The sequence below is a fragment of the Schistocerca americana genome, chromosome 5 (genome assembly GCF_021461395.2).
Source record: "Schistocerca americana isolate TAMUIC-IGC-003095 chromosome 5, iqSchAmer2.1, whole genome shotgun sequence".
Classification (NCBI taxonomy): Eukaryota; Metazoa; Arthropoda; class Insecta; order Orthoptera; family Acrididae; genus Schistocerca; species Schistocerca americana.
The window spans coordinates 733473395-733494211 of NC_060123.1; positions in this window are offsets into that span (position 1 = coordinate 733473395).

The following is a 20817-nucleotide window of genomic DNA, read 5'->3' on the forward strand; positions in this document are numbered from 1 at the left end:
TCACATTGACGATGAAACACAGAAATGGCATCGGAATTAAATCCAAAACGCACAATGCCGCCTTAAGTACAAGAATAGAGACTCTTCTTACAGTCGGTGCTATAGGCATTCCCTGTGAGACCTGTAATAGTATCCGATACACCACTGCAGGTTCAATCTGTTCCTTGGACATACACATTGACGATGAAACACAGAAATTACATCGGAATTAAATACAAAAGGAACAATGCCGCCTTAAGTACAAGAATAGAGACTCTTCTTACCGTCGGTGCTTTGGGCATTCCCTGTGAAACCAGTATTAGTTTCCGCTACACCTCTGCAGGTTCAGTTTATTCCTTGGAAATTCACATTGACGATGAAACACAGAAATGGCATCGGAATTAAATACAAAAGGCACAATGCCGCCTTACGTACAAGAATAGAGACTCTTCTTACAGTCTGTGTTTTGAGCATTCCCTGTGAGACCAGTATTAGTTTCCGATACACCACTGGAGCTTCAATGAATTCCTTGGACATTCACATTGACGATGAAACACTGAAATTACATCGGAATTAAATACAAAAGGCACAATGCCGCCTTAAGTACAAGAATAGAGACTCTTCTTACAGTCTGTGTTTTGAGCATTCCCTGTGAGACCAGTATTAGTTTCCGATACACCACTGGAGGTTCAATAAATTCCTTGGACATACACATTGACGATGAAACACAGAAATTACATCGGAATTAAATACAAAAGGAACAATGCCGCCTTAAGTACAAGAATAGAGACTCTTCTTACAGTCGGTGCTTTGAGCATTCCCTGTGAGACCAGTATTAGTTTCCGATACACCACTGCAGGTTCAATGGATTCCTTGGACCTTCACATTGACGATGAAACACAGAAATTGCATCGGAATCAAATACAAAATGCACAATGCCGCCTTAAGTACAAGAATGGAGACTCTTCTTACAGTCGGTGCTTTGAGCATTCCCTGTGAGACCTGTATTAGTTTCCGCTACACCTCTGCAGGTTCGGTTTATTCCTTGGACCTTCACATTGACGATGAAACAGAGAAATGGCATCGGAGTTAAATACAAAAGGCACAATGCCGCCTTAAGTACAAGAATAGAGACTCTTCATACCGTCGGTGCTTAGAGCATTCCCTGTGAGACCAGTATTAGTTTCCGATACACCACTGGAGGTTCAATGAATTCCTTGGACATTCACATTGACGATGAAACACTGAAATTACTTCGGAATTAAATACAAAAGGCACAATGCCGCCTTAAGTACAAGAATAGAGACTCTACTTACCGTCGGTGCTATGAGCATTCCCTGTGAGACCAGTATTAGTTTCCGCTACACCTCTGCAGGTTCAGTTTATTCCTTGGACCTTAACATTGACGATGAAACACAGAAATGGCATCGGAATGAAATAGAAAAGGCACAATGCCGCCTTAAGTACAGGAATAGAGACTCTTCCTACAGTCTGTGCTTTGAGCATCCCCTGTGAGACCAGTATTAGTTTCCGATACACCACTGGAGCTTCAATGAATTCCTTGGACATTCACATTGACGATGAAACACTGAAATTAGATTGCAATTAAATACAAAAGGCACAATGCCGCCTTAAGTAAAAGAATAGAGACTCTTCTTACAGTCGGTGCTTCGAGCATTCCCTGTGATACCAGTAATAGTATCCGATGCACCACTTATAAAGGCACATTTGCATGCCGAGCGTAAGTTTCCTCGGAAACGCGAGATATTGATTAAATAAATAATCAGTGACAAATAAATAAAGCCTATGGCACACAACTGCAGCGCTGTGTCGCTGATAAAACAAAAGTACATTTTCGTTAGTCGTATGTTTGATTAAAAAAAAAAAAAAGAGCTCTCGTTGAAGTGGTGCGAGAAGCACGTATTTTAGTTTATTGTCTGGCACACCGCCGTATTTCATGATATAGAAAATTGCAACCATACTAGGCACTCGATTCTGTAAAGAATTTATATTTATAAAAGTAAGTAGGATTATGAACTGTAGGCTTATTCATTGAATATATCTGATTTAACTAACTGTGTAATTTTTTGTTTAGTAGACAATCACCTCTGTACGACGTTTTGGCATGGCTGGCAAATTATTGTAATATTGAGATTTAGTTTATGAGTCCGCACCTACCGCAGCAGTCTTTGGAAACGATTTAATTACGAAGTCCGATTATTTCAGTTTTATTTCACGGTCAACTACGAGTAACATTGCCTTTACGAAAAAGCCATTGTCAAGCGTCTGATACCGAATAATCAAAACCTGACGACTCATAGGAGAGCCAATCAGACAGATAAAAATAATTAATATTTTATTTTATTTTATTTTATTTTATTTATTTTATATTGGCGACTGCGTGTCGGACTTGTTATTTTGTCATTTGTTACATTGTTCTCTTTGTTTCATGTGAAAAATCAACCTTCTGGTCCTGGACTTGACTATATGAGAAATAAAAAAAAAATCAGAAGATATTTGCCAATTATAAAATTTTGCGGGAAGACGCAAAGAAGCTTCCAGCAAAATAAGGTAAGACGCAGCATCTTTGCATTAGCAGGCTTGACCAGACGTATAATTCAGTGTATTAGCTTTTCAGTAAAATTCTGTAGTGTTTCTTTTCCGCATAACAGTTTCAGTGATAAATTCCATTCTCAGTATTTTTCCTTAAACAATAACGTATGCAACAATACCAATACACGAGTGTACAATATGGCCGACTTCTGTACGATATCATGTAACATGGCCAGCAGCCATTACCAATAATCTCAAATTCAGTTTATATTTTTAAATTAGCAGACAGCCATTGTTGCTACGACCGATTCATGCTCAACTGCATTTTATTTTAAAACCAGTGTCAAACATTAATTTCTTGAAATATATAGCACGTGTGGCATGGTAATAACTAGAAAACAATACGCAAAAATGGAACAGCAAAGACGTACTATTCAGACGCAATCCGACTCGGACGAGAGACAAATGTTAGAAAATGACTTTACGACAGCAACCGGTAGTGACGATACATCAAATATTGACGCAAGTGTCAACGGAAATTTTGACAATAGGCCGTCCACCACAAAAATTTCAAAGTCTCAGTCAGAGCCCATGTTAATACATGACGTCACGTCTAATGACGCGGCGGGGGCAGAGACCTTGCAAACAGTAAACATTGCCAACATGTTACAAATGCTAATGAAACAAAACGCAGAAAATATGGCAACCTTAAGGATGCAGAACGCGGAAAACATGGCAACCTTAAAGACACAAAATGAACAGTTAAAGACACAAAATGACGAAATTAAATCTGATCTCATAGCAATCAAGGCATGTAATGACACTTTGTGTAAACGTGTGGAACTTATAGACGCCACACTGACCGAACAGATGACTGAACTCAGTACGAAATTTTCCAAGCTTAATACGAGACAAGAAAAGACTACAAATGACGTAGCACTTTTACAGAAACAATTAAAAAACCTTAATGTCACGTGTGAAGCTCTTACTGAACAAATTCAAACATATCCTTCAGTACACGACAACCTTGAAAAACGAATTACTGACGTGCAGAATAAATTTGACGATGTTGAACAACACCTGACTGACATCTTACAATCTGATGCCACAGCTCATTTTCAAAATATTAATAAAGAATTTCATGATTGGGTAGAGAACAAAGACAAACATTTTGATAGATGCATCCGTGAAAATTTACCAACAATTGTGCACGACTCCGTAGCGGAATACATCATTAATAACAAACAGCTGATTAGTGACGCAGTACAATCCGTCACTGCACCCATGAGACAATTCACCGATCAACCACAGTCTGAATGTAACGAAAATATCAGTCAAAATGTACAGTTCAGAAACCAATATACATTCGAGTATGACGCACACATACCGCACACCACAAACACACAAGAACAAAACACACCACGACAACAACACATACCACAACGTGCAAACACAAACACAAGGTATTATCATGGTAAACCACAGCAACATTATCGTAATTACTCGCCAGCTGAGCGTTGCAGTAATTACAGTGGAACAAATCCATATCATAATGCAAAGGAAGACGAAAGCTTAATAAAACACAGGCAATTTCAGGCTTTTATCCCAGAGAAACGAACCATTCATCCGGTGATTTTTCTTAAATCTTTTAGTAACGCATTTCCACGCACTTGGAGTGACCGGAAAAAGATTTCATATATTGTCGGTTACATCCAAGGCGATGCAGCTGTCTGGGCATACAGTCAAGCTGACGTATGTACCACGTACAGTGAGTTTGAGCGTGCCTTTCTGAACAAATTCTGGTCGCAATCCGTCCAGGAGCGACTCAGGAGACAAATTTTAGAACCTGAAACTTTTAACAGTAAAAATGGTAACTTACGCAGATATTTTGAAAAATACTTGAACATGGGACATTTTTTAGACGAACCAGTCGCAACACGTGATATACTCCGAGCGTTGAAGGCCAAATTGCCTTTCAACATTAAGGAAAAACTTCTACATATCCCGGATGACGATTCAGATTATTTTTTAACAGCTTTAGATTCGGTTGACATGTTACTTGAAGATCAGCGCTTCGCGCGGCAAAACAGCAGCCACAATGTTTACACTAGTGGTATGCAAAACATGCAGGCTTGCCAACACAATTCTGGCGCGCCCACAGTTGGATACGCGGTACAACAAAAACAGCAAACTCACATGCCGTCTCAGTACGGAAATCAAAATCAACACGCGTATTCCAATACGAACAATAGTTACAACAGTAATAACATTTCATGCAGCAATCCATACAAAAGGCACCGCGGTAATAACTACAACGGTAACAACGGATACAAAGGTAATAACAAAAACACAAACAGAAATAGAAATAATAATAACTACGAGCCAAGACAGCATCAAGGTTGGACTCGTAACGATCAGTACTTTCATTCAAACTCTGCTTTACCACAGCAGCCACCAGGTCAAAATTGGAGCATACCTTACGACCGACAGGTAAGTTATAATGCGCAACAGCAACAACAACCGCAAAAGTTTGGAGATCATAATAGGCAATATCCGAATGTGAATATAATAGAAATGACACCTGATGCACAACCTCAATCTGTGTCAGTACCTAGTACAAATGATAATCCAACAAACTAGAAACAGTCACTACTTTGCCCCAGGTCGTGGCTGAAGAATCCTTGGGGGGCGGCTTCAATGTTAATCAGTTATTTGACACCACGCTTGAACAACAGAATAATGATATGCCGAGTAATTCTAAACAAAAACTACCTGTTTTATTTATAAGATACAACCACAATAACAATATATCAGATGAACTTTTACAAGACAGTACACAATGTCGTTTAAACACAAATGAAATTGTTTTAGCATCCACTACTGGTGTAGTAGGTGGGATTCCAACTACTATTATCCTAGATACAGGTGCAGCTGTGAGCGTTTTATCTTTAGTTTCCTGCCCAAAACTGTAAAATAACTACTGCACTAGGTAATAAGTCATGTAGGGTTACGAAGCAAGTTTTTGTAAACGTTAAAATAGGTAATGGAACCGTACAATGGCCATTCCTGGTTGTACAAAACCTTGTGACAAATTGCATATTAGGAATAGATATTATGAGCGAGAAGGACTGCATTATAGACTTCTCCAAAGGTAAATGTATTTTAAATGATAAAAGCAGGGTAATTATTATTGATTTGGACAGGAGAACTCTAAAGCATGACAAACACTGTACAGGGTACAAGGTTCAGTTAGTACTTGACAAAGACATTCAAGACATGCAAACACACTCATCTGACACAGAGCTAATGGACTTGAAAACATTGCTTGACCATAAGATAAGTGAAGCTACAGCTCTCAGTGTACATGAACGTATAAAACTACAGGAAGTGTTATCCAAATATTTACAAGTTTTTACCAAACGATTAGGTGTTATCAACACGTATGTGTACAAGATTGAAGTTAAGCCTCACAAGATCTTCTACCATAAGACATATAACGTACCGTTATCTCAACGACCTGCTGTGTGGCAAGAACTAAAACAAATTACAACATAGATTATAAGTAGTATAGAAATTTTCATTTCAGCGGTTCCAGTGACGTAGTTGAAGACAGAAGAACTTTTCTTTCAACGCCGCGGTTCCACCGAGAAGACTGAATATTAAAGTAAAATTTATGATTACGTAGCAGTGAATGATATATAAATTTTTCACGGAACATTTGTGACTGTAGGTACCACTGACTTGCTATGACACCTGACGAACCGACAGACGTCATCTGTGAAGCGATCTTTTACTTCGAGAAATAGATTAGACGCACATCTCTCAGCAAGAAAAGCATCTACCAGTAGTCAAGGCCACACAGACACACTACACACACGCACAAAACGCGAGGAATCGAACATTTTCTCTCTCTTACTATTTTGAATATTTATTGAGTAGTGAAAACGCCTGGTCTTGCCTACTGATGTAATGAATGTTGTGTCTAACCTATCTTAATTTCAGATGACATCACAAAAAACATCGATAATATCCCAGCAAAACCGCTAAAGAGGATGTAAATATCTGCAATTCATGTAATCAAATATGACACAATGTAATAACCTATAGCTATGTAATGATGATGTAAACATGTTTATGTGCAACTGTATTATGTTTATGCTAAGAAAATATGTGACGTGTGTATGTATTATTACTTATGTTTTTTTTAAACTGATGTATAATGTAACTGTTACTGTGTGAAAATTTGAACGATAACGAGTGCCAAAATGTGAAAAACTTTTTTTAAAAAAAAAAAAAAAAATTGCGTAGTGAACCACTATTCACGGACATTAACGTACATTACCAAGTCTGCAACTACGCAGAAACCTATGTGAAAGAAACTGTTAATGACATTCATGATGCATCGTACCTTTGTTAACGCGATGAACGATTTCTTCGATGAGTAACCACGAACATTTAGGTGAGCTATATTTAAAAAAAAAAAAAAACTGAATATGTGAAGTGCATAATTCGTGCATCGTCTAGCGACATTACTACAGTACCCAACTTCAAGATGTTAACTGGATTAAATGGACACAAAGTGCCTGTCCAGAAAACAACACGACGGGTGGAAGAATTTTGGTTGGAACTTCAGGGAATGAAATGTTCTCGAAATGTGACGGACACGCTTACCTGGACTGTCCAAGGATCGACGCCAGCTATGTGCCGTCCGAGGTTCTGCAACCAAGCTTCCACGGAATATCGAAAACGAACTGCATATGGACTAATTACTCGACGGGTCACGTCTGATCTGTAATAAACAATGCTTTTTGTCACAACGAACTGCATCACAACGACTATAATGGAAATAAGAAATGGACATGCTTATGTATCAATCACGTTGTTATACAACGATGTTACTGTGATCAAAAAAAACTTTACTACGACGATACTAACCTGTAAAAAATTATTGTGCAGCAGATGAATATGAACTGTGATAACGACACCATGTGTATAGGTCAACGCACCTGAAAAATACGGACATTTTTCTTTGAAGCATTTCATTGCAATGCTATGTAACTAAGAACATTCAACAATCTAAAGTTGTATTGTATTATAACAAATATTGTAATTTTAAAACTAAGTTACCTGTCATAGAATGTAGTCTTCATATGTAATCTTGGTGGAATATTTTCTTTGTGCAACGACTAAGAAATGCGCGCGCACACGAACAATATGAACTGCAATACTGTGCCGCGTGATCTAAATTTACGAAATAACGGCAGTGCCGTAGTTACACAGACGCTTCTGCGCATGCGCGCACTCTGTTTTGCCAACATAAGAACTTTTTCGGCGCACGCGCGTCATTCAAATTTTGTGTATAATATACAGTATAATGTAAGTCATGTAAATAGTTGTAGATAACTTAGATTTTCTTGTGCCTTTAGGTGAATTGCTCGCCTGCAGGTGTGTCCTTTCGCCTCGCAATTCAGGGGGCAATATAAAGGCACATTTGCATGCCGAGCGTAAGTTTCCTCGGAAACGCGAGATATTGATTAAATAAAATATCAGTGACAAATAAATAAAGCCTATGGCACACAACTGCAGCGCTGTGTCGCTGATAAAACAAAAGTACATTTTCGTTAGTCGTATGTTTGATTAAAAAAAAAAAAAAGAGCTCTCGTTGAAGTGGTGCGAGAAGCACGTATTTTAGTTTATTGTCTGGCACACCGCCGTATTTCATGATATAGAAAATTGCAACCATACTAGGCACTCGATTCTGTAAAGAATTTATATTTATAAAAGTAAGTAGGATTATGAACTGTAGGCTTATTCATTGAATATATCTGATTTAACTAACTGTGTAATTTTTTGTTTAGTAGACAATCACCTCTGTACGACGTTTTGGCATGGCTGGCAAATTATTGTAATATTGAGATTTAGTTTATGAGTCCGCACCTACCGCAGCAGTCTTTGGAAACGATTTAATTACGAAGTCCGATTATTTCAGTTTTATTTCACGGTCAACTACGAGTAACATTGCCTTTACGAAAAAGCCATTGTCAAGCGTCTGATACCGAATAATCAAAACCTGACGACTCATAGGAGAGCCAATCAGACAGATAAAAATAATTAATATTTTATTTTATTTTATTTTATTTTATTTTATTTATTTTATACACTGCAGGTTCAATCTATTCCTTGGACATACACATTGACGATGAAACACAGAAATGGCATCGGAATTAAATACAAAAGGCACAATGCCGACTTAAGTACAAGAATTGAGACTCTTCTTACAGTCGGTGCTTTGAGCATTCCCTGTGAGACCAGTATTAGTTTCCGATACACCACTGCATGTTCAAAGTATTCCTTGGACCTTCACATTGACGATGAAACACAGAAATGGCATCGGAATTAAATACAAAACGCACAATGCCGCTTTAAGTACAAGAATAGAGACTCTTATTAAAGTCGGTGATTTGAGCATTCCCTGTGAGACCAGTAATAGTATTCGATACACCACTGCAGGTTCAATCTATTCCTTGGACATACACATTGACGATGAAATACAGAAATGGCATCGGAATTAAATACAAAAGGCACAAAGTGGCCTTAAGTACAAGAATAGAGACGCTTCCTACAGTCGGTGCTTTGAGCATTCCCTGTGAGACCAGTATTAGTTTCCGATACACCACTGCAGGTTCAATGTATTCCTTGGACCTTCACATTGACGATGAAACACAGAAATGGCATCGGAATTAAATAAAAAAGGCACAATGCCGCCTTAAGTACAAGAATAGAGACTCTTCTTACAGTCGGTGCTTTGAGCATTCCCTGTGAGACCAGTATTAGTTTCCGACACACCACTGCAGGTTCAATGTATTCCTCGGACATTCACATTGACGATGAAACACAGAAATGGCATCGGAATTAAATCCAAAACGCACAATGCCGCCTTAAGTACAAGAATAGAGACTCTTCTTACAGTCGGTACTATAGGCATTCCCTGTGAGACCTGTAATAGTATCCGATACACCACTGCAGGTTCAATCTGTTCCTTGGACATACACATTGACGATGAAACACAGAAATTACATCGGAATTAAATACAAAAGGAACAATGCCGCCTTAAGTACAAGAATAGAGACTCTTCTTACCGTCGGTGCTTTGGGCATTCCCTGTGAAACCAGTATTAGTATCCGCTACACCTCTGCAGGTTCAGTTTATTCCTTGGAAATTCACATTGACGATGAAACACAGAAATGGCATCGGAATTAAATACAATAGGCACAATGCCGCCTTACGTACAAGAATAGAGACTCTTCTTACAGTCTGTGTTTTGAGCATTCCCTGTGAGACCAGTATTAGTTTCCGATACACCACTGGAGCTTCAATGAATTCCTTGGACATTCACATTGACGATGAAACACTGAAATTACATCGGAATTAAATACAAAAGGCACAATGCCGCCTTAAGTACAAGAATAGAGACTCTTCTTACAGTCTGTGTTTTGAGCATTCCCTGTGAGACCAGTATTAGTTTCCGATACACCACTGGAGGTTCAATAAATTCCTTGGACATACACATTGACGATGAAACACAGAAATTGCATCGGAATTAAATACAAAAGGAACAATGCCGCCTTAAGTACAAGAATAGAGACTCTTCTTACAGTCGGTGCTTTGAGCATTCCCTGTGAGACCAGTATTAGTTTCCGATACACCGCTGCAGGTTCAATGGATTCCTTGGACCTTCACATTGACGATGAAACACAGAAATCGCATCGGAATCAAATACAAAATGCACAATGCCGCCTTAAGTACAAGAATGGAGACTCTTCTTACAGTCGGTGCTTTGAGCATTCCCTGTGAGACCTGTATTAGTTTCCGCTACACCTCTGCAGGTTCGGTTTATTCCTTGGACCTTCACATTGACGATGAAACAGAGAAATGGCATCGGAGTTAAATACAAAAGGCACAATGCCGCCTTAAGTACAAGAATAGAGACTCTTCATACCGTCGGTGCTTAGAGCATTCCCTGTGAGACCAGTATTAGTTTCCGATACACCACTGGAGGTTCAATGAATTCCTTGGACATTCACATTGACGATGAAACACTGAAATTACTTCGGAATTAAATACAAAAGGCACAATGCCGCCTTAAGTACAAGAATAGAGACTCTTCTTACCGTCGGTGCTTTGAGCATTCCCTGTGAGACCAGTATTAGTTTCCGCTACACCTCTGCAGGTTCAGTTTATTCCTTGGACCTTAACATTGACGATGAAACACAGAAATGGCATCGGAATGAAATAGAAAAGGCACAATGCCGCCTTAAGTACAGGAATAGAGACTCTTCCTACAGTCTGTGCTTTGAGCATTCCCTGTGAGACCAGTATTAGTTTCCGGTACACCTCTGCCGGATCACTTTATTCCTTGGACCTTCACATTGACGATGAAACACAGAAATGGCATCGGAATTAAATACAAAAAGCACAATGCCGCCTTAAGTACAAGAATAGAGACTCTTCTTACAGTCTGTGTTTTGAGCATTCCCTGTGAGACCAGTATTAGTTTCCGATACAGCACTGGAGGTTCAATGAATTCCTTGGACATTCACATTGACGATGAAACACTGAAATTACATCGGAATTAAATACAAAAGGTACAATGCCGCCTTAAGTACAAGAATAGAGACTCTTCTTACAGTCGGTGCTTTGAGAATTCCCTGTGAGACCAGTAATAGTATCCGGTACACCACTGCAGGTTCAGTCTATTCCTAGGACATACACATTGACGGTGAAACACAGAAATTACATCAGAATTAAATACAAAAGGAACAATGCCACCTTAAGTACAAGAATAGAGACTCTTCTTACCGTCGGTGCTTTGAGCATTCCCTGTGAGACCAGTATTAGTTTCCGATACACCACTGCAGGTTCAATGTATTCCTTGGACCTTCACATTGACGATGAAACACAGAAATGGCATCGGAATTAAATAAAAAAGGCACAATGCCGCCTTAAGTACAAGAATAGAGACTCTTCTTACAGTCGGTGCTTTGAGCATTCCCTGTGAGACCAGTATTAGTTTCCGACACACCACTGCAGGTTCAATGTATTCCTCGGACATTCACATTGACGATGAAACACAGAAATGGCATCGGAATTAAATCCAAAACGCACAATGCCGCCTTAAGTACAAGAATAGAGACTCTTCTTACAGTCGGTGCTTTAGGCAATCCCTGTGAGACCTGTAATAGTATCCGATACACCACTGCAGGTTCAATCTGTTCCTTGGACATACACATTGACGATGAAACACAGAAATTACATCGGAATTAAATACAAAAGGAACAATGCCGCCTTAAGTACAAGAATAGAGACTCTTCTTACCGTCGGTGCTTTGGGCATTCCCTGTGAAACCAGTATTAGTTTCCGCTACACCTCTGCAGGTTCAGTTTATTCCTTGGAAATTCACATTGACGATGAAACACAGAAATGGCATCGGAATTAAATACAAAAGGCACAATGCCGCCTTACGTACAAGAATAGAGACTCTTCTTACAGTCTGTGTTTTGAGCATTCCCTGTGAGACCAGTATTAGTTTCCGATACACCACTGGAGGTTCAATGAATTCCTTGGACATTCACATTGACCATGAAACACAGAAATGGCATCGGAATTAAATACAAATGGCACAATGCCGCCTTAAGTACAAGAATTGAGACTCTTCTTACAGTCTGTGTTTTGAGCATTCCCTGTGAGACCTGTATTAGTTTCCGCTACACTTCTGCAGGTTCAGTTTATTCCTTGGACCTTTACATTGACGATGAAACACAGAAATGGAATCGGAATTAGATACAAAAGGCATAATGCCGCCATAAGTACAAGAATAGAGACTCTTCTTACAGTCTGTGTTTTGAGCAATCCCTGTGAGAACAGTACTAGTTTTCGATACACCACTGGAGGTTCAATGAATTCCTTGGACATTCACATTGACGATGAAACACTGAAATTACATCGGAATTAAATACAAAAGGCACAATGCCGCCTTAAGTACAAGAATAGAGACTCTTCTTACAGTCGGTGCTTTGAGCATTCCCTGTGAGACCAGTAATAGTATCCGATACACCAATGCAATTTCAATCTATTCCTTGGACATATACATTGCCGATGAAACACAGAAATTACATCGGAATTAAATACAAAATGAACAATGCCGCCTTAAGTACAAGAATAGAGACTCTTCTTACCGTCGGTGCTTTGAGAATTCATTGTGAGACCAGTATTTGTTTCCGCTACACCTCTGCAGGTTTGGTTTATTCCTTGGACCTTCACATTGACGATGAGACACAGAAATGGCATCGGAATGAAATACAAAAGGAACAATGCCGCCTTAAGTACAAGAATAGAGAATCATCTTACAGTCGGTGCTTTGAGCATTCGCTGTGAGACCAGTATTAGTTTCCGATACACCACTGCAGGTTCAATGTATTCCTTGGACCTTCACATTGACGATGAAACACAGAAATCGCATCGGAATCAAATACAAAAGGCACAATGCCGCCATAAGTACAAGAATAGAGACTCTTCTTACAGTCGGTGCATTGAGCATTCCCTGTGAGACCAGTATTAGTTTCCGCTACACCTCTGCAGGTTCGGTTTATTCCTTGGACCTTCACATTGACGATGAAACACATAAATGGCATCGGAGCTAAATACAAAAGGCACAATGCCGCCTTAAGTACAAGAATAGAGACTCTTCTTACCGTCGGTGCTTTGAGCATTCCCTGTGAGACCAGTATTAGTTTCCCATACACCACTGGAGGTTCAATGAATTCCTTGGACACTCACATTGAGGATGAAACACTGAAATTACATCGGAATTAAATACAAAAGGCACAATGCCGCCTTAAGTACAAGAATAGAGACTCTTTTTACCGTCGGTGTTTTGAGCATTCCCTGTGAGACTAGTATTAGTTTCCGATACACCACTGGAGGTTCAATGAATTCCTTGGACATTCACATTGACGATGAAACACTGAAATTACATCGGATTTAAATAAAAAAAGGCACAATGCCGCCTTAAGTACTAGAATATAGATTCTTCTTACAGTCTGTGTTTTGAGCATTCCCTGTGAGACCAGTATTAGTTTCCGATACAAGACTGGAGGTTCAATGAATTCCTTGGACATACACATTGACGATGAAACACTGAAATTACATCGGAATTAAATACAAAATGAACAATGCCGCCTTAAGTACAAGAATAGGGACTCTTCCTACAGTCTGTGCTTTGAGCATTCCCTGTGAGACCAGTATTAGTTTCCGCTACACCTCTGCAGGTTCAGTTCATTCCTTGGACCTTCACATTGACGATGAAACACAGAAATGGCATCGGAATTAAATACAAAAGGCACAATGCCGCCTTAAGTACAAGAATAGAGACTCTTCTCACAGTCTGTGTTTTGAGCATTCCCTGTGAGACCAGTATTAGTTTCCGCTACACCACTGGAGGTTCAATGAATTCCTTGGACATTCACATTGACGATGAAACACTGAAATTACATCGGAATTAAATACAAAAGGTACAATGCCGCCTTAAGTACAAGAATAGAGACTCTTCTTACAGTCGGTGCTTTGAGCATTCCCTGTGAGACCAGTAATAGTATCCGATAGACCACTGCAGGTTCAATCTATTCCTTGGACCTTCACATTGACGATAAAACACAGAAATGGCATCGGAATTAAATAAAAATTGCACAATGCCACCTTAAGTACAAGAATAGAGAATCTTCTTACAGTCGGTGCTTTGAGCATTCCCTGTGAGACCAGTATTAGTTTCCGATAGACAACTGCAGGGTCAATGTATTCCTTGGACCTTCACATTGACGATGAAGCACATCAATCGCATCGGAATCAAACACAAAGGGCAGAATGCCGCCTTAAGTACAAGAATAGAGACTCTTCTTACAGTCGGTGCTTTGAGCATTCCCTGTGAGACCAGTAATAGTATCTGATACTCCACTGCAGGTTCAATCTATTCCTTGGACATACACATTGACGATGAAACACAGAAATTACATCGGAATTAAATACAAAAGGAACAATGCCGCCTTCAGTACAAGAATAGAGACTCTTCTTACCGTCGGTGCTTTGAGCATTCCCTGTGAGACCAGTATTAGTTACCGATACACCACTGGAGGTTCAATGAATGCCTTGTACATTCACATTGACGATGAAACACTGAAATTACATCGGAATTAAATACAAAATGCACAATGCCGCCTTAAGTACAAGAATAGAGACTCTTCTTACAGCCTGTGTTTTGAGCATTCCCTGTGAGACCTGTATTAGTTTCCGCTACACCTCTGCAGGTTCAGTTTATTCCTTGGACCTTCACATTGACGATGAAACACAGAAATGGAATCGGAATTAAATACAAAAGGCACAATGCCGCCATAAGTACAAGAATTGAGACTCTTCTTACAGTCTGTGTTTTGACCATTCCCTGTGAGAACAGTATTAGTTTTCGATACACCACTGGAGGTTCAATGAATTCCTTGGACATTCACATTGACGATGAAACACTGAAATTACATCGGAATTAAATACAAAAGGCACAATGCCGCCTTAAGTACAAGAATAGAGACTCTTCTTACAGTCGGTGCTTTGAGCATTCCCTGTGAGACCAGTAATAGCATCTGATACACCACTGCAGTTTCAATCTATTCCTTGGACATACACATTGCCGATGAAACACAGAAATTACATCGGAATTAAATACCAAAGGAACAATGCCGCCTTAAGTACAAGAATAGAGACTCTTCTTACCGTCGGTGCTTTGAGCATTCACTGTGAGACCAGTATTAGTTTCCGCTACACCTCTGCAGGTTTGGTTTATTCCTTGGACCTTCGTATTGACGATGAGACACAGAAATGGCATCGGAATGATATACAAAAGGAACTATGCCGCCTTAAGTACAAGAATAGAGAATCATCTTACAGTCGGTGCTTTGAGCATTCGCTGTGAGACCAATATTAGTTTCCGATACACCACTGCATGTTCAATGTATTCCTTGGACCTTCACATTGACGATGAAACACAGAAATCGCATCGGAAACAAATACAAAAGGCACAATGCCGCCTTAAGTACAAGAATAGAGACCCTTCTTACAGTCGGTGCTTTGAGCATTCCCTGTGAGACCAGTATTAGTTTCCGCTACACCTCTGCAGGTTCGGTTTATTCCTTGGACCTTCACATTGACGATGAAACACAGAAATGGCATCGGAGCTAAATACAAAAGGCACAATGCCGCCTTTAGTACAAGAATAGAGACTCTTCTTACCGTCGGTGCTTTGAGAATTCCCTGTGAGACCAGTATTAGTTTCCGATACACCACTGGAGGTTCAATGAATTCCTTGGACATTCACATTGACGATGAAACACTGAAATTACATCGGAATTAAATACAAAAGGAACAATGCCGCCTTAAGTACAAGAATAAAGACTCTTCCTACAGTCTGTGCTTTGAGCATCCCCTGTGAGACCAGTATTAGATTCCGCTACACCTCTGCAGGTTCAGTTCATTCCTTGGACCCTCACATTGACGATGAAACACAGAAATGGCATCGGAATTAAATACAAAAGGCACAATGCCGCCTTAAGTACAAGAATAGAGACTCTTCTTACACTCTGTGTTTTGAGCATTCCCTGTGAGCCCGGTATTAGTTTCCGATACACCACTGGAGGTTCAATGAATTCCTTGGACATTCACATTGACGATGAAACACAGAAATTACATCGGAATTAAATACAAAAGGTACAATGCCGCCTTAAGTACAAGAATAGAGACTCTTCTTACAGTCGGTGCTTTGAGCATTCCCTGTGAGACCAGTAATAGTATCCGATAGACCACTGCAGGTTCAATCTATTCCTTGGACCTTCCCATTGACGATGAAGCACAGAAATGGCATCGGAATTAAATACAAATTGCACAATGCCGCCTTAAGTACAAGAATAGAGACTCTTCTTACAGTCTGTGTTTTGAGTATTCCCTGTGAGACCAGTATTAGTTTCCGATACACCACTGGAGGTTCAATGAATTCCTTGGACATACACATTGACGCTGAAACACTGAAATTACATCGGAATTAAATACAAAAGGAACAATGCCGCCTTAAGTACAAGAATAGACACTCTTCTTACCGACGGTGCTTTGAGCATTCCCTGTGAGACCAGTATTAGTTTCCGCTACACCTCTGCAGGTTCAGTTTATTCCTTGGACATTCACATTGACGATGAAACACAGAAATGGCATCGGAATTAAATACAAATGGCACAATGCCGCCTTAAGTACAAGAATAGAGACTCTTCTTATAGTCTGTGTTTTGAGCATTCCCTGTGAGACCAGTATTAGTTTCCGCTACACCTCTGCAGGTTCAGTTTATTCCTTGGACCTTCACATTGACGATTATACACAGAAATCGCATCGGAATTAAATACAAAAGGCACAATGCCGCCTTAAGTACAAAAATAGAGACTGTTCTTACAGTCTGTGTTTTGAGCATTCCCTGTGAGAACAGTATTAGTTTCCGATACACCACTGGAGGTTCAATGAATTCCTTGGACATTCACATTGTCGATGAAACACTGAAATTACATCGGAATTAAATACAAAAGGCACAATGCCGCCTTAAGTACAAGAATAGAGACTCTTCTTACAGTCGGTGCTTTGAGCATTCCCTGTGAGACCCGTAATAGTATCCGATACACCACTGCAGTTTCAATCTATTCCTTGGATATACACATTGCCGATGAAACATAGAAATTACATCGGAATTAAATACAAAAGGATCAATGCCGCCATAAGTACAAGAATAGAGACTCTTCTTACAGTCGGTGCATTGAGCATTCCCTGTGAGACCAGTATTAGTTTCCGCTACACCTCTGCAGGTTCGGTTTATTCCTTGGACCTTCACATTGACGATGAAACACAGAAATGGCATCGGAGCTAAATACAAAAGGCACAATGCCGCCTTAAGTACAAGAATAGAGACTCTTCTTACCGTCGGTGCTTTGAGCATTCCCTGTGAGACCAGTATTAGTTTCCCATACACCACTGGAGGTTCAATGAATTCCTTGGACATTCACATTGAGGATGAAACACTGAAATTACATCGGAATTAAATACAAAAGGCACAATGCCGCCTTAAGTACAAGAATAGAGACTCTTTTTACCGTTGGTGTTTTGAGCATTCCCTGTGAGACCAGTATTAGTTTCCGATACACCACTGGAGGTTCAATGAATTCCTTGGACATTCACATTGACGATGAAACACTGAAATTACATCGGATTTAAATAAAAAAAGGCACAATGCCGCCTTAAGTACAAGAATATAGATTCTTCTTACAGTCTGTGCTTTGAGCATTCCCTGTGAGACCAGTATTAGTTTCCGCTACACCTCTGCAGGTTCAGTTCATTCCTTGGACCTTCACATTGACGATGAAACACAGAAATGGCATCGGAATTAAATACAAAAGGCACAATGCCGCCTTAAGTACAAGAATAGAGACTCTTCTCACAGTCTGTGTTTTGAGCATTCCCTGTGAGACCAGTATTAGTTTCCGCTACACCACTGGAGGTTCAATGAATTCCTTGGACATTCACATTGACGATGAAACAGTGAAATTACATCGGAATTAAATACAAAAGGTACAATGCCGCCTTAAGTACAAAAATAGAGACTCTTCTTACAGTCGGTGCTTTGAGCATTCCCTGTGAGACCAGTAATAGTATCCGATACACCACTGCAGGTTCAATCTATTCCTTGGACCTTCACATTGACGATAAAACACAGAAATGGCATCGGAATTAAATACAAATTGCACAATGCCACCTTAAGTACAAGAATAGAGAATCTTCTTACAGTCGGTGCTTTGAGCATTCCCTGTGAGACCAGTATTAGTTTCCGATAGACAACTGCAGGGTCAATGTATTCCTTGGACCTTCACATTGACGATGAAGCACATCAATCGCATCGGAATCAAACACAAAGGGCAGAATGCCGCCTTAAGTACAAGAATAGAGACTCTTCTTACAGTCGGTGCTTTGAGCATTCCCTGTGAGACCAGTAATAGTATCTGATACTCCACTGCAGGTTCAATCTATTCCTTGGACATACACATTGACGATGAAACACAGAAATTACATCAGAATTAAATACAAAAGGAACAATGCCGCCTTCAGTACAAGAATAGAGACTCTTCTTACCGTCGGTGCTTTGAGCATTCCCTGTGAGACCAGTAATAGTATCCGATAGACCACTGCAGGTTCAATCTATTCCTTGGACCTTCACATTGACGATGAAGCACAGAAATGGCATCGGAATTAAATACAAATTGCACAATGCCGCCTTAAGTACAAGAATAGAGACTCTTCTTACAGTCTGTGTTTTGAGTATTCCCTGTGAGACCAGTATTAGTTTCCGATACACCACTGGAGGTTCAATGAATTCCTTGGACATACACATTGACGCTGAAACACTGAAATTACATCGGAATTAAATACAAAAGGAACAATGCCGCCTTAAGTACAAGAATAGACACTCTTCTTACCGACGGTGCTTTGAGCATTCCCTGTGAGACCAGTATTAGTTTCCGCTACACCTCTGCAGGTTCAGTTTATTCCTTGGACATTCACATTGACGATGAAACACAGAAATGGCATCGGAATTAAATACAAATGGCACAATGCCGCCTTAAGTACAAGAATAGGGACTCTTCTTATAGTCTGTGTTTTGAGCATTCCCTGTGAGACCAGTATTAGTTTCCGCTACACCTCTGCAGGTTCAGTTTATTCCTTGGACCTTCACATTGACGATTATACACAGAAATCGCATCGGAATTAAATACAAAAGGCACAATGCCGCCTTAAGTACAAAAATAGAGACTGTTCTTACAGTCTGTGTTTTGAGCATTCCCTGTGAGAACAGTATTTGTTTCCGATACACCACTGGAGGTTCAATGAATTCCTTGGACATTCACATTGACGATGAAACACTGAAATTACATCGGAATTAAATACAAAAGGCACAATGCCGCCTTAAGTACAAGAATAAAGACTCTTCTTACAGTCGGTGCTTTGAGCATTCCCTGTGAGACCCGTAATAGTATCCGATACACCACTGCAGTTTCAATCTATTCCTTGGATATACACATTGCCGATGAATCATAGAAATTACATCGGAATTAAATACAAAAGGATCAATGCCGCCTTAAGTACAAGTATAGAAACTCTTCTTACAGTCGGTGCTTTGAGCATTCCCTGTGAGACCAGTAATAATATCCGATACACCACTGGAGGTTCAATGAATTCCTTGGACATTCACATTGACGATGAAACACTGAAATTACATCGGAATTAAATACAAAAGGCACAATGCCGCCTTAAGTACAAGAATAGAGACTCTTCTTACAGTCTGTGTTTTGAGCATTCCCTGTGAGACCAGTATTAGTTTCCGATACACCACTGGAGGTTCAATGAATTCCTTGGACATACACATTGACGATGAAACACTGAAATTACATCGGAATTAAATAGAAAAGGAACAATGCCGCCTTAAGTACAAGAATAGAGACTCTTCTTACAGTCGGTGCTTTGAGCATTCATTGTGAGACCAGTATTAGTTTCCGCTACACCTCTGCAGGTTCGGTTTATTCCTTGGACCTTCACATTGACGATGAGACACAGAAATGGCATCGGAATGAAATAAAAAAGGAACAATGCCGCCTTAAGTACAAGAATAGAAAATCTTCTTACAGTCGGTGCTTTGAGCATTCGCTGTGAGACCAGTATTAGTTTCCGATACACCACTGCAGGTTCAATGTATACCTTGGACCTTCACATTGAAGATGAAACACAGAAATCACATCGGAATCAAATACAAAAGGCACAATGCCGCCTTAAGTACAAGAATAGAGACTCTTCTTACAGTCGGTGCTTTGAGCATTCCCTGTGAGACCAGTATTAGTTTCCGCTACACCTCTGCAGGTTCGGTTTATTCCTTGGACCTTCACATTGATGATGAAACACAGAAATGGCATCGGAGTTAAATACAAAAGGCACAATGCCGCCTTAAGTACAAGAATAGAGACTCTTCTTACCGTCGGTGCTTTGAGCATTCCCTGTGAGACCAGTATTAGTTTCCGATACACCACTGGAGGTTCAATGAATTCCTTGGACATTCACATTGACGATGAAACACTGAAATTACATCGGAATAAAATACAAAAGGCACAA